Below are 22,055 nucleotides of genomic sequence, written 5' to 3'. Positions count from 1 at the left end.
CAGATTCGACGCGCGAAGAGGTAAATTCGAGAGGCAAGGGCATAGCGGAGTAGACATTGGACCGTCTTGAGGTGAGTAATGATTTTAAATGATGCACTGAGGGTTTGAAACCCCGGATTGCACAACATACTGCTATGTTGAGATGAGACACGCATTGTATGACGAGCGCGAGGTCATTTACTATTGGGGATTGTGACTTGGTCCATCCCAGTTGATATTTTTACCGCGTAATTGATAAAAATTTATTATTTTTCACTATGATTGGACTTATTGCCATATTTGGGCTTCGTGCCAATTATCTGAAATCTTTTGTGAATTTACATCACTATTTTCCTCACGAATTGAAATATAATTTGAACTCAGTCTAATTGAATTATATTATTTTGTGAACTCAGCTACATTTATACTCAACTCGAGATTTAATGATATTTATAATGTTGTTGAGCTGAGAACTATTGTTTTACTGATTCCCAAGAGGCTTATGATTATTTTCTGGACTGATTGAGGCTGAGGGCCATACGTGAGAATATGTTGAGTGATGTGAGGAGGCTTTCAGGCCTCGAGTGTTATATGAGGAGGCTTTCAGGCCTCGTGTGTGATGTGTGAAAGCTTTCAGGCCTATTGATATTGCGCTTGGGCAGTAGGAGCCCCTCCGGAGTCTGTACACACCCCCAGTGAGTGCAGGGTACCCAGGTGAGTTGGGAGTGGGCCCGAGAGGCCGTTGCTTGTGTGTGGTGAGTTGGGAGTGAGCCCGAGGGGCTGATGTTGTGTGCTGGTGAGTTGGGAGTGAGCCCGAGGGGCTGATACTATACTGAGATTTACATATTGAGCCCGAGGGGCAAGCTTTTGATTTATCCTTTCTGTGGAAATTATTTGTCTTTACTGTTTTAAAAGAAGAATTATCTGATACTCACTATTTTACTGTATAACTGATTTTACTGCTTGGGATAGCGTTATATTGTGCCGTTATGAGATTTCATGTTTTCAGTCGTTATTTATTTTTATTACTCACTGGGTCGGAGTACTCACATTACTCCCTGCACCATGTGTGCAGATACAGGCAGAGCTGAGTTCGCTCCTGAGCGCTGATTCTTTCCAGACCAGGCGGTGACTAAGAGTAACGAGGTAGCTGTTGACGTCCGCAACCTCGTTTTCTCTCTTATCTTTGTTATTTATAATAATTCCAGACTTTGTAAAATATTAGTAAACTCTGTAGTAGCTCATGACTTGTGACACCCCGATTTCGAGCTGAGTTGGGAGGGTTTTCCTTGTTCTATCACGTTTATTTCGCATTTAAGATTATATTGCCCATGATTTAGACTTATTCCTGCTAAGTAATTATAAAGAGATGTACTGTTTTGTTGATTGGCTGGCCTTGTTCTCACGAGAGGCGCCATTACGACCAGGTTGAGATTTTGGGTCGTAAAAAGTTGGTATTAGAGCTTAGGTTACTAGGTCTCGCGAGTCATGAGCAGGTTTAGTAGAGTCTCGCGGATCGGTACGGAGACGTCTGTATTTTTCCTTGAGAGGCTGCATAACCTTTAGGAAAACTTCATACTCTTGAATTCTTATCGTGCGTCCTTGATTCAGCTGAAAAAAAGTAACTCTTACAATTCCATCTACGTGTTCGTATGCGCGAACGAGCGCTCAGTATTAGATGTGCCTTGATGGCTTGTAATTCCCCGGACGAAGGGCGAGACGTAATCTCTATGAGTTTGATGTTATGCCAGTCTGGAGGACTTGAGGCTGGATCCTTGCCTATGGCTCGAGCACTGAAGTGCTGATTGTGCGAGCAAGAGTTTTGAAATTATATGTCCGGTATTGTCCCTATTAGTGGGAATGATCGTTGGATAGCCACGTGGGGAGTATGTTAGTACTGCGAGATATATCTATATGACTTGGAGGTGACGAGGAAGGGCGTCAGGATAATAGATGATCTATTAAGTGTTTGATTTTCATTGTGATCTGATGTGTATCCCCGAGTTATGGGCGCGTGAAGAATCCTTTCATGTCTCCTGTTAGGAGTGAAGTAAATTTCATGTTACGGTATGAGTTTAGACTTAGGAAGACTAAGTGATTGTGTAATGTGAATGACGGTGGAAGGTATACAAAAATATTAATTAGAAGTGAAACATGTGGGTTATCTCCTGAGGAGTCTTCTAAGGTGGTGCGATTCTTATACTGTCTATTAGAAGATCTCATTTACAAGTAAAGAATATGCGTTGAAATCTTAATTTGGTCGCCTAGAGAGTGGGCTTAACTGTTATGTGAGTGAATGCAAGAATTGCAGAAGAGTTAAAATTCTAGATGATTTGTATTTCCACAAGCTTATGAAGGAGTGAGTTCAATCTCACTATGGTATTACGACAATAATAGAGTATGTGCGTTATGATTTATTGAGTGCGTTTTGATCTATGTCTTTGAGCCAAGTTGGGGAGTTTGCTATTAAATAAGTTGATTGCACGATTTTGTGCTATATTGGTTCCAGTTTGAGGCATTTTGGTGAGTCGGTTATTGCTTACAGGGATTAAGGTCGATCAGGCGGTGGACGGGCCTGTTTTTTTATGTTATTGTTTCAAATGATGTCATTACAGGAATTGTCCAGTCTGCCACATATATGCCTCTGTATTATTCGATCTCGGTTCCACCTATTCTTATGTGTCCTCATATTTTGCTTATTATTTGGGTACGCCCCGAGAGTTTCCTTCTTTACCTGTTCATGTATCTACCCCGGTGGGCGATACTGTTGTTGTGGACCGTGTGTACCGGTCATGTGTTGTGATTATTGAAGGTCTGGAGACCCGAGTTGATCAATTGCCGTTGAGCATGGTAGATTTTGATATTATTCTGGGCATGGATTGGTTATCTCCATATCATGCTATTCTAGATTGTCATGCTAAGACAGTTACTTTGGCTATTCCGGGTGTTCCGAGGATCGAGTGGCGTGGCATGACTGATTATGTCTCTAGCAGAGTAATTTTTTTCTTGAAAGCCCAGCGTATGGTTGGGAAGGGTTATCTATCATATCTGGCTTTTGTGCGGGATGTTTGAGCTGAGACTCCTAGTATTGATTCTGTCCCAGTTGTGAGGGACTTTCCTGATGTATTTCCTGCAGACCTACCGGGCATGCCACCGGACAGGGATATTGATTTTGGCATTGACTTAGTACCGAGCACTCAGCCCATTTCTATTCCGCCATATCGTATGGCACCAGCAGAGCTGAAAGAATTAAAGGAGCAGCTTCAGGAACTCCTAGATAAGGGGTTCATTCGGCCTAGCGTGTCCCCGTGGGGTGCACCTGTTTTATTTGTGAAGAAGAAAGATGGCACAATGAGAATGTGCATTGATTATAGGTAGTTGAATAAGGTAACGGTGAAGAACAAGTATCCTTTGCCTCGCATTGATGACTTATTTGATCAGCTTCAGGGAGAGAGGGTATTTTGTAAGATTGATCTCCGTTCGGGCTATCACCAGTTGAAAATCAGGGAGTCGGATATTCCCAAGACTGCCTTCAGGACTAGATATGGTCACTATGAATTTTTGGTTATGTCTTTCGGGCTGACCAATGCCTCAGCAGCGTTCATGCATTTGATGAATAGTGTATTTCAGCCTTATCTGGATGCATTTGTTATGGTATTCATTGGTGATATCCTGGTGTACTCGCGTAGCCAGGAGGAGCATGCCTAGCATTTGCATGTAGTGTTGCAGAGATTGAGAGATGAGAAGCTTTATGCAAAATTCTCCAAATGTGAATTTTGGCTAAGTTCTGTGGCATTTTTGGGACACATAGTGTCCAGCGAGGGTATACAGGTTGATCCAAGGAAGATAGAAGCAGTGCAGAGTTGGTCTAGACCGTCCTCAGTCACAGAGATTCGGAGTTTTCTTGGGCTAGCAGGCTATTATCGCCGATTTGTTCAGGGGTTTTCTTCTATTGCATCGCCTTTGACCAAGTTGACTCAGAAAGGTGCCCCATTTGTATGGTCCGGCGAGTGTGAGGAGAGCTTTCAGAAGCTCAAGGCACTTCTGACCACAGCTCCAGTGTTTGTGTTACCATCAGCTACAGGTTCATACAAGGTATATTGTGATGCTTCCAGAGTTGGGATTGGTTGTGTGCTAATGCAGGAGGGTAGAGTTATTGCTTATGTTTCTCGTCAGTTGAAGCCCCATGAGAAGAACTACCCTGTTCATAATTTAGAGTTGGCTGCTATAGTTCATGCCTTAAAAATTTGGAGGCACTATTTATATGGCGTATCTTGTGAGGTATTCACTGATCATTGCAGTCTTCAGCATTTATTTAAACAAAAAGATCTTAATTTGAGGCAGCGCAGATGGCTTGAGTTACTTAAAGACTATGATATTACCATTCTATATCATTCGGGAAAGGCCAATGTAGTGGCCGATGCGTTGAGCCGAAAGGCAGTCAGTATGGGGAGTTTGGCTTACATCCCAGTTGGGGAGAGGCCTCTTGCAGTTGATGTTCAGACCTTGGCCAATCAGTTGGTGCAGTTAGATATTTCTGAGCCTAGCCGGGTATTGGCTAGTGTGGTTTCTCGATCTTCCTTATATGATCGCATCAGAGAGCACCAGTATGATGATCCACATTTGCTTGTCCTTAAGGACAGAGTTCAGCATTGTAAGCACGTGATTTTTGCTTCACGGACAAACTCTCCAAAAAGAAAACAAAAATAGTGACCAATGACCTCGCTGTACACATTTCCAATTTTTCATGACATGTGCTGTTAGTCATTCGTGGTTCGGCCCATTTTGTATTTAATCTTACCGGTCAAAAATGCCAAAATACGCATGTCATGGTAATTAAACCGTAATTCGATCATTAAAAGAAATCCAAAAATATATCTGCATCTTTTATGCTGGTTTGTGATATGTGGGTGATAATTAGGCCAAGTAATTAAATTAATGTTGATTTTAATTTCATTTTTTTAGGAAAAAAAACAAAAAAAAAGAAAAGAGTAATGAAGTGGTTTGGGCCCAAAATGAATCAGGCCCAAAACCAGGACACAAGTCCAGTCCAAACATGAGCTGCCCAGGCACGGACCCAAAACGACGCCGCATAGGGCGTCTGATCTGAGCCGTTCAACCACACCCATCCAACGGTCCACATCCGCACCCGTAACCCGACCTGTTTAGCCGGTCCAACCCAACCCCTCACTTAAATCCAAACGACCCCGTTTTAATGCCAAACGACCTCGTCTCACCCCTCACCATCAGATCCAAGCCGTTGAGATCATCTGATCTAACGGCCCGGATCCAATCCTCTACTCCGTATATAAACCTTCCCTTATACCCCAAGCCCCCTATCCGAACCCCCCCTTCACTCATCTCTTTCACCAAGCCCTGAACCCCCGAAACCCTAGCAGCCGCCCTAGTTTCCCTTTCACCAGAACCCGGCGGCATGAACGCCGGTGACCACCTCCTGAACACCCTAGGACCACCTCACTGTCCTGAACATGGATCTGTTACTCCCTAGCCTCGAATCACCTTCCTTCGTCTCGAATCTTCATTTGAAGATTCGAGTCGAACTCTGACTTATACCAAACCTCACCATCCTCGTACAAGACACTCCCCTGACCTCCCTCGTGACCAAACCAGGCTTGGTTTGGTCCGAATCTACCCACAACTCCTAAAAAACCAGATCTGAAGATCCAAACCCTAGAACACGAATAGCCTTGGAATCCGGCCAGTCCTAACAGGGGTTTGAGGTCTAATAGACCTTAATCAAGGTGTTCTCGTTTGAGAACACCCTGATTAAAGTTTGTTCGGCCTCAAATGGTCAAAGCTGAGTCCGACTTGGGTCGATTTTGTTTGGACATTTTTCAGTAAGTTTTTATTTGCCTTTCTGTTTTATTTGAATGATAATTAAGTTGTTAGCATGCTTTGTTGTGATTGTTTGTTATTGTCTGGTATTTTTCTTAATTTCTTCCATCTCTGTCAAAGACCTTTTATTTGGTCGATTGTTTTCTGTGTATGTTTGAACGTATCCTGTGATATACATGCTCGTCAATTAGATTAATCGTCAAATAAGTTAACTCATATAGGTTCCCAGTAGTTGAACAAAAGATGTTTGAAGTCATTCGGGACCCTGTACGTGTTGTTTATATGAACGACTGGTTATTACCTGTTATATTTAGTATAGTCGACTCGATAAACATCGTCGATTAGTTTTCTACAACTAATTGATCAAATGAGCTGATAATTTCACATGACTAATTGAACCATGTCACTGTTTGAATGCCCGGCATTGTTTGAAATGGGTTTGTTTGCATTGCAAAACGACTGAAGAGATTCAGTCCAGGGCAGTTCTGAAACTGAACTTTCAGAAGTTCAAAAGGCCCTGATGCTGCAATGGGTTTAGGGCAGTAATAATCAAGGATTAGCAAGGGTAGTCTGGGGTTCGAAAAGATCAGAAAAAGCTTGGTTTAAGTGTGCTGACAAGTAGGGTATTGAATTAGGATTAAATTAATGTCAATGGGGAACAAGACATAAGAGCATGGGAATTAAAATGAATACTTAAATGAGCCCATAACTCTTGAACAAAGGGAATAAGCCAGGCGTGGGGAACAAGATGGCTGGCATCAAAAGATGCTTAGGCATAGGGTTTTATAGGTAGGGGCAGTCTGCAATTGGCAGAATCCAGGCAGCTTAGCTGCACTGGGTTGTTTGGCTTATAAATAGGCTATTTTTAGAATTTAAAGGGGCTGGACTTTTAGTCTTCAGAAAAGAGAAAACAAAGAGAAATTTTCAGATCATTTTTACAAAACATTGTCCAAAAATGCAAAAAATAACTAAGTTGGTTAAGCTGTTCTGGCCAAGTCAGTTGTTCTAAGTGGGGCTGTTATTGTTCCATTAAGAGAAGTCTGTGTATCTTCCGCTGTGATTGTTACTACATTGAGTTTCTGTGTGCTGTGGATTGAGTTTTTTAGTCTCCCTGATTGTCGAAACTGTGCTGGTTAATTGCTGAGCTTTGATGGTTATTGAATTTCTGTGGCTATAGCACAAAATATTCTGGTTCCTTTCCCGACTGGTTTTGTTTTCCTATCCTGTTTCCTGGGATTATTTGTCTGTTGCTTGACCAACGTGTGAACTTCATCTTTGTGGCTGTTTGGTTTTGCTGTGTTGTGTTGTTTTATCTGCTGCTGCTGTGCTTGCTGTGTACCACTCAGCTGATCATCTTTCTTCTTCTTTTGCTCCTCTATACCAGGTACACAACTAATACTGTCCATGTAACTTGAAAGTTGAGCATGAATACGAAAGAGAAGATTTGAAGACATCTATGTCCACATGTAGTTGTTATATAGAGTATCATGTAGTGTGTAATGGTTTACAATCTTGTTTGGGTATTGGAGTTGGTCCTTTCATATAGTGAATGCAAAAATGTAGTATGATTTAATATCATATGGTGGTTAGGTTGACAGACAAAAGGATTGGCAGTATAATAGGCTATGTCTTGGAAATTAGTTGTGTTTTTGTAATTAGCATTCTTTTTTTAATGCATGTCAAAGAATAAAACTATCTGACTCAGTTAGTTTCATTCTCTTTTGATAAACTACCTCGTTATAATTATCAAACCACACCCTTATAACAAATAGCACAAGTCCGCGCTCCTCAACCTTATGAAGGTCGAGCCCAGGTCAAAACAGACCAAGCAGACCCGCCTCGGATAAACAGTGGCCCAGGTCTGGCCCATTCCGCATGAGCTGGATTTGGGCCCATAATGTTCGATCAGCTGTCCGTATGCATGGTCACGTTTCCTTATTCTGTAAAAGCATTTCGAATCCTGCTATAAATAATCTGCAAGCATGTAATTAACTAGGACTATTTCTGTTTTCAATTAGTAGAGACAAACGCGACAAGAAACGTAGTTGCTATAGGATATCCTTTTAAAATAAGAATGAGACGAGCCTCGACAAACAAAATGTATAAAGCTGCGGGGCCCTCACAAAATGTATGGTTTAATTAGAATTCGGAAGGACTGTTTAGCGAATTTCACGGTCTTCCCAAAACAATAACGCGATAGTCTCTTTAGGCCCGTGTTTAATATTTTACTTTCTTAAGCCTGGGTGTGCATTTCATGCGACCCAAATCCAAATCTCAAAACATCAAATAAAACGCATTCCGGATTGTGGGTGCATTTCATGTGACGCAGTCCAAAGACGTGTTTTAAGCGATGTTCAAATTCTTGTAAAACAATAATAATAAAGCAGTTAAAAGTTAAAATTGGCACATTGGTTCATAATTGTATTTAAAATCAGATAAATAAGCCGAATATAATAGTTGAGCGACCGTGCTAGAACCACGGAACTCGGGAATGCCTAACACCTTCTCCCGGGTTAACAGAATTCCTTATCCGGATTTCTGGTACGCAGACTGTAATATGGAGTCATTCTTTTCCTCGATTCGGGATTAAAATTGGTGACTTGGGACACCCTAAATCTCCCAATTGGCGACTCTGAAATAAATAAACCAATCCCGTTTCGATTGTCCTTTAATTGGAAAAAACTCCCTTGTACCCTCGCGGGTGCGGAAAAAGGAGGTGTGACAGCTCTGGCGACTCTGCTGGGGAATTGGAGACCCAGAACCACTGGTTCAGGGTTAGAAATTCGAGCTTAGAATAAATTGTTATGTTCAGCTTTGTCTGATTTTGTTACATGATCTGTGCTTAATGTGCTAATTGGTTGCCTTTTACCGCTTTGATATTACGTGAGCTGTATATAAACTGTGCCGAAACCTATATCCTTTCTGAGTCTTCTAAATCATGAAGAAGGGTGTACTTCGTACGACTTCTTTTCTGTATAGTGTCAAATCCTAATTTAGAACGAGGTTCGGACAAGTTGCTAAGCCGGTGAAGCTTCTGTATTCCCGGTACGCTGCCCCCCCTCGGCTTGAGCTGTCCGCTCGGGTAAGCCAGGTCTAGAACAAACACCCAGGTTCTGAACCTAGAATAACTCAACTTTATGTCGGATCCCTAGTAGGAACGCTTATTTGCATCATGTGCATTTTTGACTTAGAGGACTCAACACAGGGGTTGGGTCCGTCTAGGAATAGCAACTTGAAACAGAAAAGGCCATCCTGATGCATCCTGCTCACTGCTTGTGCATTTATTTGCTTCAAACATGCATGATGACCGGTTTTGAATGTTGGGACAAAGTTCAGATAGAAGAGAAAATGGGTATATTTATTTTAATAGTTTGTTTTACTAAAAATAAAGGAAAAGAGAAAAGAGAAAAATAGCAAGCTGAGAATGAGGAATGAGTTTTATTTTAGTTTACTTTATTTTTTTTAAAAAATAAAAAAATAAAATAAAAATAATAATAATAAATAAATAAGCTAGTTGGTTTATTACCCGAACTACGTCGGTTTGATTCTCACTGGATGTGGGATACGTAGTCAACCCTCATCGGGTCCAACTCCCTTTTTCATTTTACCAATAATGATATACCATAAAGTATATATATATATATATACATATGTATATAAATACATATATTGTTTTCTTGATTGTTTTCAAAGATTTTTGTTTAGAGTCAAAATAAAGGTTTTGTTTTCGCCTAAAAAGTCACCTTAATAAATGTGCAGGATGAGCACAGAGCAAAATGAACCATTCTCGGCCCTCAGCGAGGTCCCTCTACAACTCCACATGTGGTGGAATGACTTGGAAACCGATAACAAAGGGATAGTAGGAAGAATATTGGGAGGTTTTGTCAATTTGTTGGGTGTTAGGCCGAGAACAGATATTCTTGAAGCTCTAATACCATTTTGGGACCCAACCCGCAATGTATTCCGCTTTGTTGACTTTGAACTTTCACCAACACTTGAGGAAGTCGCCGGATATGCGGGATTGAATGAGAGGTTAAGAGGGCAATATTTACTTTCGCCAAGGCAAGTGTCTCCGCATGCGTTTCTGGATCTACTAAGCATCAGTCGGAAGATACAACATGACGATTTATCGAGAGGATGTTGTGATCTCCATTTCTTGTATCAGCGGTACGGAGCTCCGCAGGGTTTCGAGGAACCAAACCTTGGACTGACTCATGGCGGGAACAGAAACAAATGGGAAGCAAGACGTACTTTGGCTTTCATCACAGCGTTCTTGGGAGTCGTGTTCTGTCCAAGGAAGGATAAAAAGATAGAGATAAGCCTGGTAGGGATGGCCGACGTTGCAATCAAAAGAACCAATAGTACTGTGGTTCCTTTGATTTTGTCCGAAATCTACCGAGCTCTGACTATATGCCGAGAAGGAGGCAAGTTCTTCCAAGGTTGCAATTTGTTACTTCAGCTATGGATGCAAGAACACCTCCATCACCGAGTAGGATACATGAACCACGGGTTGACCGAGAGGAATTGTATCAGCGGATTCGAGAAGCGCATAGCAGGAGCCAGATTTCCTGAAGGTGTCGAAGCATGGTTTACACGGTTAAGGTCAACAACAGCTGACCAAATTGAATGGGCATTTGGTTGGTTGATTGATACTGAGGTGATCTACATGTCGGCTGAAGAATGTCATGTTCTCTTAATGGGACTTCGCAGCATCCAGCCATATGCCCCTCATCGGGTATTACGACAGCTGGCCAGGTTTCAAGTAATCCCTACTAATGAAGATCTGAGCAAGCACGCTTTGGAGCTGAGCCCGGGAGTCATATTTCCCGAGGGGAAGATTAGAAAGCTGTGGCACGAATGTAGATTCTTGGAACCCAAGACCATGGTGCGAGAACTAGCTAAAGGTGAGGTAGACCCAAAGTACGATGCTTGGTTCGAAAGAAGGTTTCAGATTCGGCAAAGACCTGCTAAAAGAGCCCACGTCCAACACTTCATAGATGATTCACAGGAGCAATGGGGATGGTTAAAAAGGGAGGAAGGTTACCGGTTTGAAATCGGGAAACTAAAGCAACAAGTTGAAAGGCTTGTATTTGAGAACAATGTGCAAGACGCCTCGGAGCAGGCTGAAAGAAACAAGCTAGCCCAAGAAAACTAAACCCTGAAGGCCCGCCTTCGCCAAGCCAGTAAGAATAACGTTGACCGACAGAAGCGTCGCTCTGACGAAAGATTGATAGCAAGTTTGAGAAATCAGGTCGTCCAAAGCCAAGAAGAATTAGAACAATCAGAAGCTTGCATAGCAAGGATGAAGGTCAGATGGGCAAAGTACACAATGGCCCGAAAGCAGCGTCTGCAACAAGTCATAAGGGATTATGAAATGAGCATCGGGATATTAAGGAAGACGAACTCCACTCTACATGATCGGATCGTCAAACAAACACGAGATGCTCAGGCCGACAGAAGACATTGTTACGATGCAATGGCCTGCATGGAAAGACAAATGGAGTTGTTCCAGGATCGACTTGCCGACAATGCTCAGGCACTGGGATTGAAGAACCGACAAATCAGGCAATTGTTCATTGAAAGGGACAACATTCAAGGAAGAATTGACGAAATTGGGCATTACATCTACATGAAATGCTTAGCATGTGAGCGAGCACCTCGGAAGACCCTCCTTGTTTCCATCATGGGCTGCGTCCACCGGATTATGAACGAGCTGAAGAGCTTGCAGAGGGACCTCACACCAAGGGCCGCAAAAAGGCCGAGTGATGCCTCGCGGGCCCTTAAGTTGGAAAATTAATCTTTGGTCGATGTCTTGTTTATTTAGCTTTGTCGCTTTCCCATATGTTGTTCTCTTTTCTTTTAATTAGATAGGAATCTGTACTATTGCTATTATTTGTTTGAAGTAATTTGTAATAGCAAAATTTTGAGAATGAATTTTCCAAAAAGAATTTTGTGTTTCTTTGCTTTAAGGCAGAACTACGCCTGGTCTGATTCGCGCGGGGACGTGATACGTAGGCAATCCCCATAAGATTCGACCGCTTTTAATAAAGAAAGAAAAGAAAATACAAATAAAAAGGACAAATGAGCAAGCCGGGATGACGCATGTTGTTTGAAGCAAAGCATGTAGAAACGGTTAACTGCCTAGGAGCATTGCATCCTTTACGTGTTGTGATCAAATCTGTTAAACTCTAACGCTAACAAAGTTTGTTGTTGTCTGATTCCAGACAAGTTAGTTGTTAAAGAACTCTGGCAACACACTCCTACCAAACTAGATCCAAAGGACCGGTAGCAACAAGCATGACTACTTCAGAAAATAGTAATGAGGAAGAAAGGCCGATGAGCCAGTTATTAAAAGAAGCGATGGAAAAGATTGAAAGGATGGGACTAGAGATGAATGCAATGCAGCTAGCCCTAGCCAAAGCACAAAAGAGCCCTGAGCCACTGGGGCACATACCGGAATACCCTCACTCTGGCCCTTCCACAAGCCTCCCAAATCCCCGCTATCATCAAGAAAGAAGCCCTCATGATTCCCAAGCTCCACCACCCCATCAGCCTCTCCCAACACCCAGTATTCCCACTTTTGTGGGACCCACATCAGCCCCTTTGCAAAGACCGACCAGTGAGCCATTGTTTCAGGCTCACGATGCGCAATACTATCCCCCTGAGCCTACATTTCATGCCCCCGAGCCACAGGCTTACAATCCACACTTGGAAGTGCCGGCAGAGATTGAAAAGCCGGTTAAAGCCCCTGAACAGGATGAGGTATTGAGAAAGTTCAAAAGCCTGGAGCAGTCCTTCAGGAACTTGCACGGACTGGGCAACCAAGTCAGCGTAGCATACAAAGATCTATGCCCTTTCCCAGATGTCCAACTCCCGGCTGGATTCAAGATGCCTAAGTTTGATCTATATGAAGGGCACGGTGATCCCATGGCACATTTGAGGGGATTCTGTAGCAAAATGAGAGGGGCAGACGGCAAGGATGAGCTGCTAATAGCTTATTTCGGCCAGAGTTTGAGCGGATCTACACTAGAATGGTATACCAGGCAGGATTCCAGCAGGTGGTATACTTGGGATGATCTGGCGCAGGCTTTTGCAGGTCATTTCCAGTACAATCTCGAGATAGTCCCTGACCGTCTCACATTATTAAGAACTGGGAAGAAACCCGGGGAAAGTTTTCGCGAGTTCGGGTTCCGCTGGAGAGAACAAGCAGCTAGAGTCGATCCTCCCATAAGAGAGGGAGAGATGGTGGACTATTTCTTGCAAACATTGGATCCAACCTACTTTGGTCACTTGGTGACAACGGTTGGAAAATCCTTCAACGAGGTGGTCAAGATAGGGGTCATGATAGAAAAGGGTCTGAGGTCTGACAAAATCTTGAACTACTCGGCACTCAAGGCCACAACCCAGGCTATTCAGAGTGGCACGGGAGGTGCGCTGAGAAGAAAGAAAGAAGAAGTTGACACGATCGAGGCAGGCAGTTGGTCCAGGGCTGGCAAGACACACTACAACCAACCCAGACCTCACAGGTCAAACTACCCATACAACCCACCCCAAAATTTCTATCCACCTCGAGAACCATATTATTCCGTACACCAGGCCCAGACATACACTCCGCCTCCGGTTCGCCCGCAATGGCGCGCGCCGGCTCCCCAGAACATATATGCACCACCACAAAACACCTATCCTCCACCGAGGGCGTATAGACACCCTTCAGGGGCAGGCTTTCGGGGAAATCCAGATGCTAGGAATGACAGGTTGCGGAAACAGAGAACTTTCACGGAGTTGGGAGAAACCTACACCGCTTTGTTCCACAAACTGAGGCAATTGGGTTTGGTTAGTCCTGTCCAGACTCGAGAACCAAATCCCCCACCTCAGAATTTGGATCGATCAATAAGTTGTGAATACTGCTCAGGGATGCTCGGGCATGATACCGAGAAGTGTTGGAAATTGAGGCATGCCATACAGGATCTTATTGACACCAATAAGATCGAGGTCCAGACACCGGAGGCTCCTAACATCAACCAGAACCCACTGCCAGCGCACCACGAGACTCACATGATTGAGTTGGTGTATGAGGGAGGAGAGTTGAGAAAACCCTCACAAACAGTGATGATGATCCAAGCCGCCCCGAAAGAAGTCTCAACCAGTGGAGGAACGAGGGTACAGTCGCAGGGAGAAGGCATCAAGCCAGTAGTGATATTGGGAAAGAGCCCGTCCGCCATAACAAGCAAACCCGAGCCAAACAAGTTGGTAATATCAGGGATTCCGCCCGCACCTACAATTGTGTTGAAAGGGGCATATAGAGAATTGGTCACCATAAAGCCTGTAGTCCAGCTGCCGATGATTGATAGCAAGGTTGTGCCTTGGAAATATGAAAAGGCGGTGGTGATGTACAAAGGAAAACAGGTGGAAGAAGTTAGTTGTAAAGCGCAAGGGCTGACTCGATCAGGTCGATGTTTTGCTCCGGTAGAACTAAGGAGAACCAACCCAGTTGCAACCAAGAAACCTGTGTCCGAGGAAGAGGCTGAGGAGTTCCTGATGAAGATGAAAGTGCAGGACTACTCCGTGGTCGAACAGCTGAGAAAAACACCAGCCCAGATCTCACTGCTATCATTGCTGATCCATTCTGAGGAGCATCGGCGGGCCCTGATGAAGATATTGAACGAAGCTCATGTGCCCAACGAGATTTCTGTAAACCACTTGGAAACCATTGCCAACAAGATTTTTGAGGTGAACAGGGTAACATTCTCAGATGGTGACCTGCCGATGGAAGGTACAGAGCATAATAAAGCTCTCTACCTAACCATCAAATGTGAAAACTCGGTAGTGACTCGGGTATTGGTGGATAACGGTTCAAGTGCCAATATTTGCCCATTATCCACTCTGGACCAGTTAAAGATCGACCGCGGAAGAATCCACAAGAATAGCATCTGTGTTCGAGGGTTCGACGGAAACGGAACAGCCACTATGGGGGATTTTGTACTTGAATTGACCATCGGTCCAGTCCTGTTACCATGGAGTTTCAGGTGTTAGATGACACAGTATCTTATAACCTTCTGTTAGGACGACCGTGGATTCATGCAGCCAAAGCAGTGCCCTCCACCCTACATCAGATGGTGAAGTTCGAGTGGGAAAGACAAGAGGTCGTGTTACACGGCGAGGACACAGCGTGCACCATGGGCGGGGCCATTGTACCTTTCATAGAGACCGATAATGACAAAGGTCCTTGGGTCTACCAGATTTTCGATACAGGGTCGGCAAACAAAATTTCTGAAGGAGAAATCATCCCACACCCTAGGGTCGCTGCCGCAACGGTCATGATGGTCTCGGAAATGCTAGGTAATGGATTCATACCGGGAAAGGGCCTGGGAGTCGAGCTGCAGGGGATTGTCCAACCTGTCACCTTGCCTAAAAATCTGGAAACTTTCGGATTGGGGTTCAAACCAACCGCAGCAGATAGGAAGCAAGCACGAAAAATGAGGAAGAAGGTGTGGTTTCTGCCTAAACCGGTGCCACGTCTCTCAAGGTCTTTTGTCAAAGCAAGTGCCAAGGGGTCACCGGTCCCAAAGATTCTAGGACCATTGATCGGTATAAATGAGGACCTGAATCAGAGTTTTGAGAGGCTATTCGCTGATGTCAGTGTGGTAGAAGCTGGAGAAGGTTCCAGCAAAACAGAGATACAGTTTGTGGGGCCTAAGGCCAAGACCAACAATTGGACAGTTACTCCTCTTCCTGTCCGAGGGGAGTCTTGGTAGTAGGTTTTGATTTATGTTTTGTGTATTTTGTTTTGTTCGGATTATTCCAGGGTGTAATCCAAATTTTACTTTCGTTTTTGTAAAAGTATGAACCCTTTTATCCAGCAAGTTTAATAAAGTTCTCTTCTTTTGTCCCATTTTAATTTTGTTTTATTCTTTTTTTTTTCTTTCTGAACAGTTCTCTTTTTACTGGTTCTAATGACATGGCATGCACAGCGGATCTTTGACCTAGTCTAATAAATCAATCTGAATCCGACTCAATGATGCAAGAGGTCGTTTGCGACGATGAATTTGAATATGACGAAGATAAGGCCTTCGAAGAGATAAACCGAGAACTATGCCAATTTGAAGAAAAACCCAAGCCTAACCTAAATGACATTGAGGCTGTAAATATAGGAGACGCTGATAACGTCCAAGAAACCAAAATCAGCATCCACATTGAGCCGAATGTCAGGGAAGAATTGATCAAAACCCTCATGGAATTCAAGGATGTTTTTGCATGGTCATATGACGATATGCCTGGATTAAGCACCAATTTAGTGGTTCACAAATTGCCCACTGACCCGGCATACCCTTCGGTCAAGCAAAAGCTAAGGAAGTTTAACACAGAAATGAGTGTAAAGATCAAAGAAGAGGTGATTAAGCAGTTGCAGGCGAAGGTCATCCGGGTCACTCGATATCCTGAGTGGTTGGCCAATGTGGTACCAGTCCCAAAGAAGGACGGAAAAATCAGGGTGTGCGTCGACTACCACAATCTCAACAAAGCAAGTCCCAAGGACAATTTTCCATTACCCAACATCCATATCTTGATCGATAATTGCGCTGGGCGCGAGATCAGATCCTTTGTAGATTGTTATGCGGGTTATCATCAGATCCTAATGGACGAGGAGGATGCGGAAAAGATAGCATTTATTACGCCATGGGGAACTTACTGCTATCGGGTAATGCCGTTCGGATTGAAGAACGCCGGGGCAACATACATGCGAGCAATGACTGTTGTGTTTCACGATATGATACACAAAGAAATTGAGGTGTACGTAGATGATGTGATCATAAAATCTTGGCGTCAGGAAGACCATGTAGCAGACCTAAGGAGATTTTTCCAAAGACTCCGAAGGTATGACATCAAGCTCAACCCGGCCAAATGCGCATTCGGGGTTCCATCAGGAAAGCTGCTAGGATTCATCGTCAGTCGACGGGGGATTGAGTTAGACCTATCCAAAATTGAATCCATCCGAGATTTGCCATCGCCAAGGAACAAAACAGAGGTAATGAGTTTGCTGGGTAGACTCAATTACATCAGCAGGTTCATCGCTCAACTCACGCAACTTGTGAGCCCATATTTCGGCTGCTGAGAAAGGATGCTGCGGTAGGCTAGACGGCAGAGTGTCAAGAGGCTTTCGACCATATCAAGGGGTATTTGTCTAATCCACCCGTATTGGTCCCGCCTAAGCCTGGGAAGCCCTTAATTCTTTACCTGACGGTCATGGAAAATTCATTTGGTTGTGTACTGGGGCAACATGATGACACAGGAAGGAAGGAGCAGGCCATCTACTATCTTAGCAAGAAATTCACAGTACATGAGGTCAAGTACACTCAACTCGAGAAAACATGCTGCGCCCTAACTTGGGTAGCTCAAAAGTTGAAGCATTACTTGTCCTCGTATACTACTTATCTCATATCCCGTTTGGACCCATTGAAGTATATCTTTCAGAAACCTATGCCCATGGGAAGGTTGGCAAAATGGCAAATTCTGCTCACAGAGTTTGATATCGTCTATGTGACGAGGACAGCCATGAAAGCCCAGGCGCTGGCCGATCATTTGGCAGAGAATCCCGTTGATGAAAAATACGAGCCCTTAAGAACATATTTCCCCGACGAAGAGGTAATGCATACAAATGAGCTGGAGTTATCCGAGGAACCGGGTTGGAAGCTTTTCTTCGATGGAGCTGCAAACGCGAAAGGGGTTGGAATAGGAGCAGTACTCATTTCTGAAACAGGACGCCATTATCCTGTTTCGGCTCAACTACGCTTCTATTGCACCAATAATATGGCCGAGTATGAAGCTTGCATTCTGGGTCTGCGCTTAGCTGCAGACATGGATGTCCAAGACGTCTTGGTCTTGGGAGACTCGGACCTCTTGGTACATCAGATTCAGGGTGAATGGGAAACGCGAGATCTAAAGCTCATACCATATCGACAATGCTTGCATGATCTGAGCAAGCGATTTCGATCGGTGAAGTTCAAACATATCCCGAGAGTTCACAATGAGGTTGCGGATGCCTTGGACACCTTAGCATCAATGCTGCACCACCCTGACAAAATGTATGTTGATCCCCTGCACATCCAGGTCCGTGATCAGCACGCTTACTGCAACGCCATAGAAGAAGAAGCAGATGGCGAACCCTGGTTTCACGATATCAAGGAATACCTCAGAATGGGGATATATCCAGAACATGCCTCTGGAGACCAAAAAAGAGCCCTTCGGCATTTGTCGAATGGTTTCTTCCTCAGCGGAGGAGTATTGTACAAAAGAACCCCGGATTTGGGATTGTTGAGATGCATAGATGCCGGTCAAGCCACGACGGTTATGGCAGAGGTACATGCTGGAGTTTGTGGGCCACACATGAGCGGATATGTATTGGCAAGGAAGATCCTTCGAACAGGGTGTTATTGGCTCACCATGGAACACGACTATATCACTTTCGTGAGGAAATGCCATCAGTGCCAGATACATGGAGATCTGATTCATTCTCCGCCAACAGAGTTACATACGATGTCAGCACCCTGGCCGTTTGTGGCATGGGGCATGGATGTCATTGGACCTATTGAGCCGGCAGCATACAACGGTCATAGGTTCATCCTAGTGACCATTGATTACTTTACCAAATAGGTTGAGGCTAAAACCTTCAAATCGGTAACCAAAAAGGCAGTGGTGGATTTTGTGCACTCCCATATCATCTGCAGGTTTGGGATCCCAAAAGTAATCATCACGGATAACGGTGCGAATCTTAATAGCAGCCTGATGAGAGAGGTATGCCAACAATTCAAGATTACACACCGCAATTCCACCCCATATCGTCCCAAGGGGAATGGAGCGGTCGAAGCAGCCAATAAGAATATCAAGAAGATACTGCGAAAGATGGTGGAAGGATCCAGACAATGGGACGAGAGATTACCCTTTGCTTTGTTGGGTTACCGCACTACCGTCCGAACCTCCATAGGCACAACTCCTTATTTGTTGGTGTACGGAACTGAGGCCGTAATACCAGCGGAAGTCGAAATTCCATCCCTCCGGATTGTCGCTGAAGCCGAGATTGATGATGATGAATGGGTCAAAGCTCGATTAGAACAGTTGAGCTTGATAGACGAGAAAAGATTGGCAGCAGTGTGCCACGGTCATCTATACCAGAAGAGAATGGAGAGAACATATAATAAGAAGGTACGCCCCAGGAAGTTCGAAGTAGGGCAGCAAGTATTAAAGAAGATCCTCCCACATCAGGTCGAGGCAAAAGGCAAATTCGCCCCAAATTGGCAAGGGCCTTATATTGTAACCAGAGTGTTGTCCAACGGTGCTTTGTGTTTGACAGATATCGAGGGGAGATGTGTCGACATGGCTATCAATTCTGATGCAGTCAAGAGATATTATGCGTAATTTCTTTAATTATGGCAATTTTTGGTTCGTTTGTTTGTATCTGGTATTTATTGGATAATGAGATGACGGAGGCAATTCTTTCTTCTATTCAAACACTTTAACCCTTGTTTCCCCCTTTTGAGCCTTAAGTTATTCTTTCATACCCCTCTTTTGGAATCACTAACGGAAAAGATATGAAAAAGGAAAGAAGAAAAGAAATTTTTAAGGAAAGAAAAAAAAAGAAGAAGAGGAAAGAAATACAAAACCGTGGGAACTACGTTTGACCTGATTCCTCAAAGAGGATACGTAGGCGCCTCACGGCTCGGTCATAGTGTGCATCATAGTATATATAGGATGCATAATGTACATAGTGTGCATAATAGGCACAGTGTGCGTAACGCACGTAGCTCAACATAAGTGTAAAAAATAAAATTCCCCAAGCAAGAAAACTGGGGCAGAGGTTATGTTTTAAGTTCCAACAAAGGTTTGATTCCAAAAGTTGTAGCAGATCACCCATCAAATTTATTTCATTTTTTGATAGCCTTTCTTTAACCCCACACCAAAACCAACATCGATGTCCAAAAGACCTCCCAATCAATATCCAAGAGATACCAAGTCAGGCAAATAGAGCCAGGAGTAATACGCCGATCCCCAGCAAAGAAGAGGATCATAAGACTGGGAATGAATTGATGGTCAAAGGAACCTCAAGAAGAGAGGGTCGTATTGACAACACCCCGATTCCTTGATGAAAGAAATAAAATGAGAGAGTCTTATCGGTGAAAACCTTCACAGGCACCGAAAGGCGACGTAAGATGAGAAATATAAGAAAATGAGAGAGTCTTATTGGTGAAAACCTTCCCAGGCACCATAAGGCGCCAGGAGCTGAGAGAAAAGAGAGAGTCTCATTAGTGAAAACCCCTCGAAGGGCACTATGAGGCGACAAGACAGATAAACAAAAAGCGACCACATTCACAACGAAATGGACACTCATTTATCATCCCCAGCAAGTCAGACCATCGGGCAAATCGATTGATACAAATAGACTGGGTCAGGAATCTATGGTGCACGTCATGATCACGGGGACCAGTCATGTCCTCCAGATAAGTTCTTCTGAATTTCTTCTCCCACCAAATATCGGTTCAGAAAGATTTTCTCCCTTTTCTATCTTTTATTTTTCTTCCTAAAAATTTGTCTTGAAAAGGATTTTTCAAAGCTTACTACCAGAGACCGAAGGGGGATTCATCCAATGGGGGATAACCCCAACAGTCCTAAAGGCTGGCCCCAGGCAATGCAATGTTGTGCCCTGCGGTTTTGGAAGAAGTAAAACTCCTAAAGGGAGTGGTTTCGGGAGTAAAAGCAGACTCCCACAGCATGTACTGTAAAGAGAAAGCAGAAAAGGGGATAAATTGAAAACCAACCCCCAGCAGGCCGGAAACCCTCAGCAAGCAATTTTGTCCACCAACCAATTATGGGGGCATAGAAAAGAAAAGGGGAAGAGAGGAAAAATCATCCGCCGGAAAGGCACCTCCTCCCACCACGATTAAAACTAACTAAATCCTTTTGTCTGCTACAGGAAAACAAAGGATTGATGATGGCAGCAAAACGCAACGCCAGGGAAATCACCAAAAACCGGGGCAGAAAATTTTCTGCCGATTGTCAAAAATTTTCTCGGAAGAACGGGGAAACAATTTCAATACATTTTAAGTTCTAGGTCACCCACCAGTAAAATACGGGAATACTTTTAAGTTCTAGGTCGCCCACCAGTAAAATACGGGAATACTTTTAAGTTATAGGTCGCCCACCAGTAAAATGCGGGAATACTTTTAAGTTCTAGGTCGCCCACCAGTAAAATGCGGGAATACTTTTAAGTTCTAGGTCGCCCACCAGTAAAATGCGGGAATACTTTTAAGTTCTAGGTCACCCACCAGTAAAATGCGGGAATACATTTAAGTTCTAGGTCGCCCACCAGTAAAATGCGGGAATACATTTAAGTTCTAGGTCGCCCACCAGTAAAATGCGGGAATACTTTTAAGTTCTAGGTCGCCCACCAGTAAAATGCGGGAATACATTTAAGTTCTAGGTCGCCCACCAGTAAAATGCGGGAATACATTTAAGTTCTAGGTCGCCCACCAGTAAAATGCGGGAATACATTTAAGTTCTAGGTCGCCCACCAGTAAAATGCGGGAATACTTTTAAGTTCTAGGTCGCCCACCAGTAAAATGCGGGAATACATTTAAGTTCTAGGTCGCCCACCAGTAAAATACGGGAATACTTTTAAGTTCTAGGTCGCCCACCAGTAAAATGCGGGAATACCTTTAAGCTCTAGGTCGCCCACCAGTAAAATGCGGGAATGCATTTCATAATTTTGCATTTTAAGCAACTTTTGGTCTTATATTACAGATTTTGGAATCAGTAACCCCACCTGAAGGCGGAAGGTTACAACAGAGATCCCCAAGCAGGAAACAATAAAATCCCCAGCGCCAAGAAGCGGAAGGCTGCAAAGGCAAGCGCGCGACTCAAAAGGAAGAAGGAACGCGTCTTGAAAGAAGCAGCTTGGGAACGTTATAGCATGCCCAGCATAACTATTCTGATGAAGAAAGCCATAACCACTGAAGAAACCATTGAAAGGCTTAAAGAAGAGGGCCAGGTTCCCAGCAGATCAAGCGAAGTGATGAAAACTGGCATTCAGAAAAGGCGAAGGACCAGTACCATCCCCCAAGTTCACAAAATAAAGGCATCAGAGGAAAGCGCTAGCCGACAAGAAAGCAAGGAAACAAGAACAAGTTGAAGATAGATGAGACCTCATGATCCACAGTCTAGATTAGCTTCTT

The sequence above is a fragment of the Nicotiana tabacum genome, chromosome 16 (assembly GCF_000715075.1).
Source record: "Nicotiana tabacum cultivar K326 chromosome 16, ASM71507v2, whole genome shotgun sequence".
Classification (NCBI taxonomy): domain Eukaryota; kingdom Viridiplantae; phylum Streptophyta; class Magnoliopsida; order Solanales; family Solanaceae; genus Nicotiana; species Nicotiana tabacum.
This window is presented reverse-complemented; position numbering follows the sequence as displayed.